Genomic DNA, 10,414 nt, shown 5'->3' on the forward strand with positions numbered 1-10,414 from the left:
CATAAATATCCTATATGTGGCCCTAGTGTGCACGTTGACCAAACCACAGGCTTCATAATAGAAGGAGCACCTACTTGATTTTGGAGCCTCCTTTTTATGAGATTATTTTTTAGGCACCATGTAGGTTTCTAGGCACCATAAGATGCTAAAAGTTAGGAACCCCCCCACAAGTGACCCCATTTTGCAAACTACACCCCTCAGGGAATTCATCTAGGGGTATAGTGTACATTTCAAACCCCCAGGGGTTTCACCAATTGTGGTACAACTGGGCAGTGAAAATGAAAAATTAATTTTTTTACACAAAAATGCAGTTCTGGCTCCAAATTTGTCATTTTCACAAGGAATGAAGGAGACAAAGCACCCCAAAATCTGTGCCCCAATTTCTCCCGAGTACGGCAATGCCTCACATGTGACCAAAAAATACCAGTTGGGTGCATGGCAGGACTCAGAAGGGAAGGAGTGATTTTTGGATTTTGCAGCTTAGATTCTGGTGGAATGTTGGTGGGTGCTATGTCGCATTAGCAAGACCCCCGAAGCACCAATACAGTGGAACCCCCCCACAAGTGACCCCATTTTGCAAACTACACCCCTCAGGGAATTCATCTAGGGGTATAGTGTACATTTCAAACCCCCAGGGGTTTCACCAATTTTGATACAACTGGGCTGTGCAACTGAAAAATTACATTTTTTACACAAAAATGCAGTTCTGGCTCAAAATTTTTCATTTTCACAAGGAATGAAGGAGACAAAGCACCCCAAAATCTGTGCCCCGATTTCTCCCGAGTACGGCAATGCCTCACATGTGACCAAAAAATACCAGTTGGGTGCATGGCAGGACTCAGAAGGGAAGGAGTGATTTTTGGATTTTTCAGCTCAGATTCTGGTGGAATTTTGGTGGGTGCTATGTCGCATTAGCAAGACCCCCAAAGCACCAATACAGTGGAACCCCCCACAAGTGACCCCATTTTGCAAACTACACCCCTCAGGGAATTCATCTAGGGGTATAGTGTACATTTCAAACCCCCAGGGGTTTCACCAATTTTGATACAACTGGGCAGTGAAAATGAAAAGTTACATTTTTTTACACAAAAATGCAGTTCTGGCTCAAAATTTTTCATTTTCATAAGGTATGAAGGAGAAAAAGCACCCCAAAATCTGTGCCCCAATTTCTCCCGAGTACGGCAATGCCTCACATGTGACCAAAAAATACCAGTTGGGTGCATGGCAGGACTCAGAAGGGAAGGAGTGATTTTTGGATTTTGCAGCTCAGATTCTGGTGGAATGTTGGTGGGTGCTATGTCGCATTAGCAAGACCCCCGAAGCACCAATACAGTGGAACCCCCCCACAAGTGACCCCATTTTGCAAACTACACCCCTCAGGGAATTCATCTAGGGGTATAGTGTACATTTCAAACCCCCAGGGGTTTCACCAATTTTGATACAACTGGGCTGTGCAACTGAAAAATTACATTTTTTACACAAAAATGCAGTTCTGGCTCAAAATTTTTCAGTTTCACAAGGAATGAAGGAGACAAAGCACCCCAAAATCTGTGCCCCGATTTCTCCCGAGTACGGCAATGCCTCACATGTGACCAAAAAATACCAGTTGGGTGCATGGCAGGACTCAGAAGGGAAGGAGTGATTTTTGGATTTTGCAGCTCAGATTCTGGTGGAATTTTGGTGGGTGCTATGTCGCATTAGCAAGACCCCCAAAGCACCAATACAGTGGAACCCCCCCACAAGTGACCCCATTTTGCAAACTACACCCCTCAGGGAATTCATCTAGGGGTATAGTGTACATTTCAAACCCCCAGGGGTTTCACCAATTTTGATACAACTGGGCAGTGAAAATGAAAAGTTACATTTTTTTACACAAAAATGCAGTTCTGGCTCAAAATTTTTCATTTTCATAAGGTATGAAGGAGAAAAAACACCCCAAAATCTGTGCCCCAATTTCTCCCGAGTACGGCAATGCCTCACATGTGACCAAAAAATACCAGTTGGGTGCATGGCAGGACTCAGAAGGGAAGGAGTGATTTTTGGATTTTGCAGCTCAGATTCTGGTGGAATTTTGGTGGGTGCTATGTCGCATTAGCAAGACCCCCAAAGCACCAATACAGTGGAACCCCCCCACAAGTGACCCCATTTTGCAAACTACACCCCTCAGGGAATTCATCTAGGGGTATAGTGTACATTTCAAACCCCCAGGGGTTTCACCAATTTTGATACAACTGGGCAGTGAAAATGAAAAGTTACATTTTTTTACACAAAAATGCAGTTCTGGCTCAAAATTTTTCATTTTCATAAGGTATGAAGGAGAAAAAGCACCCCAAAATCTGTGCCCCGATTTCTCCCGAGTACGGAAATGCCTCACATGTGACCAAAAAATACCAGTTGGGTGCATGGCAGGACTCAGAAGGGAAGGAGTGATTTTTGGATTTTGCAGCTCAGATTCTGGTGGAATTTTGGTGGGTGTTATGTGGCATTAGCAAGACCCCCGAAGCACCAATACAGTGGAACCCCCCACAAGTGACCCCATTTTGCAAACTACACCCCTCAGGGAATTCATCTAGGGGTATAGTGTACATTTCAAACCCCCAGGGGTTTCACCAATTTTGATACAACTGGGCAGTGAAAATGAAAAGTTACATTTTTTTACACAAAAATGCAGTTCTGGCTCAAAATTTTTCATTTTCATAAGGTATGAAGGAGAAAAAGCACCCCAAAATCTGTGCCCCAATTTCTCCCGAGTACGGCAATGCTTCATGTGTGACCAAAAAATGGCAGGACTCAGAAGGGAAGCAGTGATATTTGGATTTTGCAGCTCAGATTCTGGTGGAATTTTGGTGGGTGCTATGTCGCATTAGCAAGACCCCCGAAGCACCAATACAGTGGAACCCCCCCACAAGTGACCCCATTTTGCAAACTACACCCCTCAGGGAATTCATCTAGGGGTATAGTGTACATTTCAAACCCCCAGGGGTTTCACCAATTTTGATACAACTGGGCAGTGAAAATGAAAAGTTACATTTTTTTACACAAAAATGCAGTTCTGGCTCAAAATTTTTCATTTTCATAAGGTATGAAGGAGAAAAAGCACCCCAAAATCTGTGCCCCAATTTCTCCCGAGTACGGCAATGCTTCATGTGTGACCAAAAAATGGCAGGACTCAGAAGGGAAGCAGTGATATTTGGATTTTGCAGCTCAGATTCTGGTGGAATTTTGGTGGGTGCTATGTCGCATTAGCAAGACCCCCGAAGCACCAATACAGTGGAACCCCCCCACAAGTGACCCCATTTTGCAAACTACACCCCTCAGGGAATTCATCTAGGGGTATAGTGTACATTTCAAACCCCCAGGGGTTTCACCAATTTTGATACAACTGGGCAGTGAAAATGAAAAGTTACATTTTTTTACACAAAAATGCAGTTCTGGCTCAAAATTTTTCATTTTCATAAGGTATGAAGGAGAAAAAGCACCCCAAAATCTGTGCCCCAATTTCTCCCGAGTACGGCAATGCCTCACATGTGACCAAAAAATACCAGTTGGGTGCATGGCAGGACTCAGAAGGGAAGGAGTGATTTTTGGATTTTGCGGCTCAGATTCTGGTGGAATGAATGGTGGGTGCTATGTGGCATTAGCAAGACCCCCGAAGCACGGTAAAATGATGAACCTAATAATCCATAGATGTGTGGTATATTTTAAAACACTCCTTTATACATAGGCCGGGTTTGTCGGGGCAAGTGTCACACTGGAAAATAGTTTGCTTTCTTATTCCCTTTTTATAGCAAACTTTGCACCTTTTTTGTGTCCTGCCCTTTTTTCCAGTGGAGGGGATTTCATCAGGAAAATGCTGCACTGGTACAATACGTGGGCCAGTACTAGAAGTACTGGGGCCCTCTGCCTGCTGGTTCCCAAATATTAGGCCCTTTATGACTTCCTCTTGAAAGTGCATAAATGTCCCCCTCTGGCTGGTAGAACGGAATAGCACGTAAGCGTTATACAGTGCCATCTGGATGATATACACGGCCAGCTTCTTGTACCAGATTTTTATCTTCCGCAGGGCACTGTACGGCTTCAGTACCTGATCTGAAAGATCCACTCCGCCCATGTACCTATTGTAATCCAGGATACAATTAGGTTTTGAGGTGTGGGTACTGGTACCTCGTACAGGGACGGAGGTGGTACTGTCTCCGTGAATTGTTGTCAGTATAAGGACATCCCTCTTGTCCTTATATTTGACCAACAACATATTTTCGGTGCATATTCCCCTGCTTTCATCCCTTCTCATTACTTGGGCAATGTGCGTTTTTGGGAGGCCTCTTTGGTTCTTGCGCACAGTACCGCAAGCTGCTGTACCTCTTGAACCAAGGGCCTTAAACAGGGGGATGCTGGTGTAAAAGTTATCCACATAGAGGTGATAACCTTTATCCAGGAAGGGGTGCACTAAATCCCAAACAATTTTTCCACTAACACCTACGAGGGAGGGGGGGCATTCTGGCGGTTCAATTCTTGAATCCTTCCCTTCATATACCCTAAACCTGTGAGTGTACCCTGAGATGCTTTCACACAGCTTATACATTTTTATGCCATACCTTGCCCTCTTACTGGGAAGGTACTGGCGGAATTTAACCCTTCCTTTAAAATGTATAAGGGACTCGTCTATGCAAATGAATTTATCTGGGATGTACATCTCTTTAAATTTGGCACTGAAGTGATCAATGACCGGCCTGACTTTGAATAGCCGGTCAAAGGTGGGATCATCTCTGGGTGGGCACTGTGCATTATCGTTGTAATGCAAAAATTTAAGGATTAACTCAAAACGAGTCCAGGTCATGGCCATACGGTAAAGTGGGGTGCTGTACAGAACATCTGTACTCCAATATTGCCTAATTTCTGGCTTTTTTACTATGCCCATATGAAACACCAGACCCCAAAACGTCATCATCTCTACTGCATCTACAGGGGTCCACCTAGCAAATGATGACGTGGGGTTTTGAGCAATAAACTGCTGGGCATATAAATTAGTTTGGTCCACCATTAAATTTATAAAATCATCAGAGAAAAATAATTTGAAAAAGTCAATTTCTCTGAGACCTGCTGAATCAAATTGGATTCCTGGGATGGCCAAAAACTCAGGAACCTGGGGCTCAAAATTGTCTGGTGGTGGGGTCCATACGAGATCAATTATTGGGGGGGGGTCTCAGCTGCTCTACGGGGGCGTCTTTGAGGGGGTCCCTCATCACTAGAGGAGGAAGATGAGGTTAAGACGAATCCTTCAAATTCCCCGCTTGCCTCACTGGCTGTGTCAGAGTCAGAGGCAAGCATGGCATATGCCTCCTCCGCTGAATACATTCTTCTGGATGACTGGGATGACATTTGGGATGACATTTGGGATGACATTTGGGATGCCATTTTTATTTTTGTGTTTCTGGTAGTGAAATGTTTCAACACGTGTATAGTGTAGGGGGGGTACAAACTTTATTTCAATGTAGTATGTAGTGTGTAGTGTGTATGTAGTGCAAAAAAAAAAAAAAAAAAGGTCCTGCGCCAAAAATTGAGCACAGATGTTGGTCAGTAACGTCCGTCACTGAACAGCGCTCAAAGGCAACAGGAATTTGATCAAAAAAAAAAAGATCAACCCTGTGCCGAAAAAGCTGATCAGTGATGTACGTCACTGATCAGCGCACAGTGGCCACAGGACACCCACAAAATCACAGTGTGTGTAAAAAAAAAATTAAAAAAAGACCCCACAGCACCCTCAAAAAAAAAAAAAGGTGATCACTGATGCGACACTGATTACCAGTGAGGGGCAGCAGGTGCACAACCTTTGGTGCAACTGACAGTGCAACTGGCAGCAACTGACAGGTATACTGTATATAAAAAAAAAAAACCTGCAGCCCCAAAAAGTGGGGGTAGCAGACACAAAATATAGCACTCTCTATCACTATCTCTCTATCTCTCTATCTCTCACTATCTATCACTATCTATCACTCTATGACACTGCAGCAGCAGCACTGACAGTTATATATATATATAAAAAAAAAAACTACAGCCCCAAAAAGGGGGGGTAGCAGACACAAAATATAGCACTCTCTATCACTATCTCTCTATCTCTCTATCTCTCACTATCTATCACTATCTATCACTCTATGACACTGCAGCAGCAGCATCAGCACTGACAGTTATATATATATAAAAAAAAAACCTGCAGCCCCAAAAAGGGGGGGTAGCAGACACAAAATATAGCACTCTCTATCACTATCTCTCTATCTCTCACTATCTATCACTATCTATCACTCTATGACACTGCAGCAGCAGCACTGACAGTTATATATATAAAAAAAAACCCTGCAGCCCCAAAAAGGGGGGGTAGCAGACACAAAATATAGCACTCTCTATCACTATCTCTCTATCTCTCTATCTCTCACTATCTATCACTATCTATCACTCTATGACACTGCAGCAGCAGCACTGACAGTTATATATAAAAAAAAAAACCTGCACCCCCAAAAAGGGGGGGTAGCAGACACAAAATATAGCACTCTCTGTCACTATCTCTCTATCTCTCTCTATCTCTATCTCTCTCTCTATCTCTCTATCACACTGCAGCAGCAGCAGGAAGTCACAAGAAGTCAGATCCAGGAAGCATCCAGCACGCTACAAGCAGTGATCAGGTGATCAGGTAAGGTATTTGCAAGGATCAGGTAAGTATTTGCAAGGATCAGGTCAGTATCACGGCAGATAGGCACGGTGACCGCTCTGCACGCAATTCCAGACCGGAATGGCGTCTGCAGCGCAGTCACCGTTAGTTTAAATGTCGCGCCTTGGCTGTGATTGGTCCGTGGGTCCCATGGACCAATCACAGCCTTGGGGGCAGGTGGGGTGAGGTGTCGTCGTCACCGATGACCCCCTCATGCCCCCTGACGCCCGGCGGTGATTGACACCTGTGTTACCGAGCGTCTGATTCGCTGGTAACACAGGAAAACGCTGTGAATGGCTGTTCACACTGAACAGCCAATCACAGCGATCGCCGACGGGGGGGCGGCATCGCAGCCCCCCCTGGGCATGCAGGGACATGTCTGCTGTCAGGGACAGCAGACATCGTCCCTCTGTCACTGCGTCTCTAGACGCAGTGACACTTTAAAGTCATGACGTACATTTATGCCATGTGTCGGGAAGTACATCCCGACCATGACGTAAATGTACGTCAAATGTCGGGAAGGGGTTAAAAATGTACTTTACATTTACTTTCTAACATGAACATGTTTATTGGTCATTTTTAGGGTTAATACCTTTTCATTATCACATTTCAGGACAGGGCACATGACATGGGTCATGGCCAGCAGGGCCGGCGCTACCCACTCAGCAGCTCCTGCAAAGCAGGGAGGCGCCATGCTGAAAAGGCGCTGTCTCCCTCCCTGCTCTGCTAAAGCTGCCTCAGCCCTCACTGTCACTGCCTCCTGCACGCTGCTCGCAGCGCCTGTCTGACAGCGGAGGGGCGGCAGTATATAGAGCTGCTCCCTGCATCGCGCACACACTGTCCTCCTGCGACCTGCCCCCTCTTCCTCACGGACACTGGTGCTGAGGCATGAAGTGCTGTCTGTGAATGCCTGGATGACATGTCATGTCCGAATCCGCCCCCTAACCATTGCTCCCTGTGCCTGTCAGCTGTCAAACAAATAACAAACAGGCAGCAGCACCTCCCCTTCCTTCCCTCCTCTCAGTGTGCTGTGCCAGTGCCACTGCCAGTCCTCAACAGTCCGCCCCCTCTATCTCCACTGCTTTTCTTCCATCTCCTCCTCTCCCCTCCTTTTCCCCTCAGTCATGAGAGGGGTGTAAAAGCGTCCTCAGTGTCCTGCCTACGCAGGTAGAAGAGGAGGTGGGATCATCTCTGGGTGGGCACTGTGCATTATCGTTGTAATGCAAAAATTTAAGGATTAACTCAAAACGAGTCCGGGTCATGGCCATACGGTAAAGTGGGGTGCTGTACAGAACATCTGTACTCCAATATTGCCTAATTTCTGGCTTTTTTACTATGCCCATATGAAACACCAGACCCCAAAACGTCATCATCTCTACTGCATCTACAGGGGTCCACCTAGCAAATGATGACGTGGGGTTTTGAGCAATAAACTGCTGGGCATATAAATTAGTTTGGTCCACCATTAAATTTATAAAATCATCAGAGAAAAATAATTTGAAAAAGTCAATTTCTCTGAGACCTGCTGAATCAAATTGGATTCCTGGGATGGCCAAAAACTCAGGAACCTGGGGCTCAAAATTGTCTGGTGGTGGGGTCCATACAAGATCAATTATTGGGGGGGGGGGGGGTCTCAGCTGCTCTACGGGGGCGTCTTTGAGGGGGTCCCTCATCACTAGAGGAGGAAGATGAGGTTAAGACGAATCCTTCAAATTCCCCGCTTGCCTCACTGGCTGTGTCAGAGTCAGAGGCAAGCATGGCATATGCCTCCTCCGCTGAATACATTCTTCTGGATGACTGGGATGACATTTGGGATGACATTTGGGATGACATTTGGGATGACATTTGGGATGCCATTTTTATTTTTGTGTTTCTGGTAGTGAAATGTTTCAACACGTGTATAGTGTAGGGGGGGTACAAACTTTATTTCAATGTAGTATGTAGTGTGTAGTGTGTATGTAGTGCAAAAAAAAAAAAAAAAGGTCCTGCGCCAAAAATTGAGCACAGATGTTGGTCAGTAACGTCCGTCACTGAACAGCACTCAAAGGCAACAGGAATTTGATCAAAAAAAAAAAGATCAACCCTGTGCCGAAAAAGCTGGTAAGTATTTGCAAGGATCAGGTCAGTATCACGGCAGATAGGCACGGTGACCGCTCTGCACGCAATTCCAGACCGGAATGGCGTCTGCAGCGCAGTCACCGTTAGTTTAAATGTCGCGCCTTGGCTGTGATTGGTCCGTGGGTCCCACGGACCAATCACAGCCTTGGGGGCAGGTGGGGTGAGGTGTCGTCGTCACCGATGACCCCCTCATGCCCCCTGACGCCCGGCGGTGATTGACACCTGTGTTACCGAGCGTCTGATTCGCTGGTAACACAGGAAAACGCTGTGAATGGCTGTTCACACTGAACAGCCAATCACAGCGATCGCCGACGGGGGGGCGGCATCGCAGCCCCCCCTGGGCATGCAGGGACATGTCTGCTGTCAGGGACAGCAGACATCGTCCCTCTGTCACTGCGTCTCTAGACGCAGTGACACTTTAAAGTCATGACGTACATTTATGCCATGTGTCGGGAAGTACATCCCGACCATGACGTAAATGTACGTCAAATGTCGGGAAGGGGTTAAAAATGTACTTTACATTTACTTTCTAACATGAACATGTTTATTGGTCATTTTTAGGGTTAATACCTTTTCATTATCACATTTCAGGACAGGGCACATGACATGGGTCATGGCCAGCAGGGCCGGCGCTACCCACTCAGCAGCTCCTGCAAAGCAGGGAGGCGCCATGCTGAAAAGGCGCTGTCTCCCTCCCTGCTCTGCTAAAGCTGCCTCAGCCCTCACTGTCACTGCCTCCTGCACGCTGCCCGCAGCGCCTGTCTGACAGCGGAGGTGCGGCAGTATATAGAGCTGCTCCCTGCATCGCGCACACACTGTCCTCCTGCGACCTGCCCCCTCTTCCTCACGGACACTGGTGCTGAGGCATGAAGTGCTGTCTGTGAATGCCTGGATGACATGTCATGTCCGAATCCGCCCCCTAACCATTGCTCCCTGTGCCTATCAGCTGTCAAACAAATAACAAACAGGCAGCAGCACCTCCCCTTCCTTCCCTCCTCTCAGTGTGCTGTGCCAGTGCCACTGCCAGTCCTCAACAGTCCGCCCCCTCTATCTCCACTGCTTTTCTTCCATCTCCTCCTCTCCCCTCCTTTTCCCCTCAGTCATGAGAGGGGTGTAAAAGCGTCCTCAGTGTCCTGCCTACGCAGGTAGAAGAGGAGGGACTGCACAAAAGTTAAACAGCAAAAGAACAGTGTGTTTTTTTATTATACATGTTTATAACAATTGTAGATTTTTTTAATATTAAATTAGACATATTTTAAATAATGGGCTGGGATATGTGCCTAAAGATGGCCATACACGGGCATCGCACAGTACAAAAAGTATGTGCTGCATATACTTTTTGTAATGCTTTCGGATCGCATCGCACACATTGCATGCATGCCGTGCTATGCGATCTAGCCCATAACGTATGCGATTCTCGCAGGGTGTATGGGCACCTTTAGTGCCTGCAACATTTTGCGGACACATCACTGAGATGTGTACATGCACATCCTCCATAGGATCCTCCATAGGATCGCATGTTGCATACGCTCCCACAATCGGGCTGCAGCTTGTTGCAATGGCAATGTGAAAGGGCGCAAAATTTATGGTTTG

Source organism: Crinia signifera, chromosome 2, assembly GCF_055691185.1.
Source record: "Crinia signifera chromosome 2, ASM5569118v1, whole genome shotgun sequence".
NCBI classification, from domain to species: Eukaryota; Metazoa; Chordata; class Amphibia; order Anura; family Myobatrachidae; genus Crinia; species Crinia signifera.